This window comes from Euphorbia lathyris, chromosome 3, assembly GCF_963576675.1.
Source record: "Euphorbia lathyris chromosome 3, ddEupLath1.1, whole genome shotgun sequence".
Taxonomy (NCBI): Eukaryota; Viridiplantae; Streptophyta; class Magnoliopsida; order Malpighiales; family Euphorbiaceae; genus Euphorbia; species Euphorbia lathyris.
In genome coordinates, this window is record NC_088912.1 from 77,160,976 (window position 1) to 77,163,824 (window position 2,849).

Below are 2,849 nucleotides of genomic sequence, written 5' to 3' on the forward strand. Positions count from 1 at the left end.
CTTCTCGGCACATCTCAGGCTTACCTGCATTGTGATCAGTTTCCTTTAGGTACCCAATTCTTTTTGGGTCCTGACTTGTTAGGTTCAACAGGTAAAGCATCATATTTTATTTTGTGGCGGCATATATTGACAATATGACCACTTTTTCCACAGAAGTCACAACTGACTTTCTGTTTAGGACTCTTTACTGACTTGTCAGCACCCCAATGCTGAGCGTGCCAGCACACCTTAGTGGTGTGTCCTAACTTCCCACAAAAGTCACACTGGACTCTTCACTGGGGATTTCGTCTCTGCTGAATACCTTGGTACTGAGTACCTTGATACTTAGTTCTCAGAGGAAAATTGTTTTTGTTTGGAACCTTTAGTTGGTTCTGAATGGTTGTGACATCCTTCCTCAGTTTCTTGGAAACTGACTGGACTTCAACGACAGACTCATGAATGGTTTTCATATTTTCATGCAAAACTGAGTTGTCTTGAAGAAGGTATCTGAGGTCACTCAGTTTGACCTCTTCCACCTCATCACAGCGCTTGCTGAGTGTTTTAATCTTTTTGTTACACTTTTTGACAAGTGTATAAAGATCACTCAGGGCATTAGCCATTTCATTTCTGAGTTGAGAGAGTGAGATTACCTCGTTTGATTGCTCTTCATTATTTGTCTCATCAGATTGGTCAGCATGCTCGAAAATGCATGGCTCAGCAAGTTCGTCAGCCATGAAGCATATCTTTGCTGACTCTGTGGCATCAGCTTTAGTTGATGAAGAATCATCACTGTCACTCCATGTCGCCACCATTGCCTTCTTTTTGTCTTTCCTCAGAGTTGGGCAGCTTGACTTGATGTGTCCGGTTTGATGGCACTCAAAGCATGTAATGGGCTTCGAGTTGTCCTTCTTGAATTTACTGTCACTTGAGTCAGCCTTATATTTGTCAAATTTTTTATAGGGCTTTTTGGAGTATTTGTCATTCCTTTTAAACAGCCTCTTCATTTTCCTCGTGAACATTGCCATCTCCTCATCGTCAGTTGAGCCATCATCAGTTGAGTCAGCTTTCATGACAAGTGATTTTTGCTTCTTGTCTTCGGATTTTTCTTTCACCTCAAAATTCTTCATGGATATCTCATGGGTCAGCAGTGAGCCGATGAGTTCATCATATTTATAGGTGGTTAAATCCTGAGCTTCTTCAACGGCTGTCTTCTTGGCTTGCCAGTCCTTAGGAAGACTTCTGAGTATCTTCTTGACTTGTTCTTCCTCAGTGAAGATTTTTCCAAGTCTTTTGAGCTCATTTATGATGTTGGTGAATCTTGCATTCATCTTAGAGATCCCCTCATCATTGTTCATTTCGAACAGCTCATACAATCTCATTTGCTGGTTGACCTTGGACTCCTTCACCTTGTTTGTTCCTTCGTAGGTCACCTCCAGCTTCTTCCAGATCTCCTGTGCGGATTCACAACCTGATATTTTGTTGTATTCTGCAGCATCCAGCGCACAGTGAAGCATATTTATAGCCGAAGCATAGTTTTGTAGCTTCTTGAGATCATCCTCTGTCCATTCAACCTCAGCTTTAACAACTGACTGGCCAGCAACAACTTTCACAGGTACAAACGGGCCTTGGACTATAGATAGCCAGGCACTCATGTTTGTAGCTTGAATGAAGTTCTTCATCCTATTCTTCCAAAAGGTATAGTTTGACCCGAAGAATAGGGGAGGCCTGGTAATGGACAACCCCTTAGGTAATATCTGAGTTGTTTGGTTTCCAGGGAGAAACCGAGTGCTGTTTTCACCCATGGTATGGATCAACTCAAGGTTGTTAGACCTTTAGTAATGAGCTATTAAGCTCTGATACCACTTGTTGGTCCCTTGTAAGGTTGCAAATATAGTTCCAAGGGGGGGGTTAGGAACTATTTTACCTTTTTAAAATAATTTGGGCAGATTTCTTTTCTTTAAGAAAAGTTTATATAACAGCGGCGCTTAGCACTCAGCAAGACACTGACTTAGTCAACTAGTGACTAGGACAGCTTCGTTGCTTAGGTCAGGAAATAGCACTTAGAGTCTATTCCTGAACCTGCTCGTTGGTAGCGCACAACTCAGCTTGACCTCTTTTACTTGGTCAGTTTTAGTTTGTTTTAAGCAAGCAATATAAATAAGGAGTTAAGGTTTAGAAATACTTCACTCAGCAGATTTATCCAGGTTCGGCTTCTTCTAAGCCTACGTCCTGTCCCCGGAACACTTTCGAGATTTCAAATCCTCTACTGAGCTCTTTAAAGGTAGAGCCTCAAACCTTTTACAAAATCAGAAGCTGAGTATAACAAGAGTACCTTCCTCTATACCTCTACTCACTTCTATTCTAATTCACCAAGTACTAAAACCGAGTACTCAGCTTCTCCTTTCTACTTCTAGAAATGATAAAGATTTTGTCCTAAACAACAATTGCTAGAACACCCTAGATGATTGAAAAACAATCACTCTAGACTTTTACACAAATGAATAGACTTTGTAGTGTAAGAATTTGCTTTGCTTTTGATGGAGAACTTTTGTATACATTTGGTCAGCGTAACGACTTTTGCTCAAAGTTCTCTATTGAATGTGGATTCTGAATGCTCTATTTATAGAGAGCTGTGAGAGCTTCTGGTTATTTCGAATTTCGAAATAACCGTTGGAGGGAAACGGCTACAAGTCGTTTTCACTGAGTCTGCCAGCAGTTCTCTTTAGCCAATCAGATTCCAGCGTCTTCTGTTCTTCGATCAGTGTGACAGTATGTTTCTCCATTTTGGGTAATGTCAACCAGACAGCTTGCTGTGTCTTCTGGTTTTTACTTAAAGAGAAAATACTTTGTCTGGAAGCTGTCTTATGGTC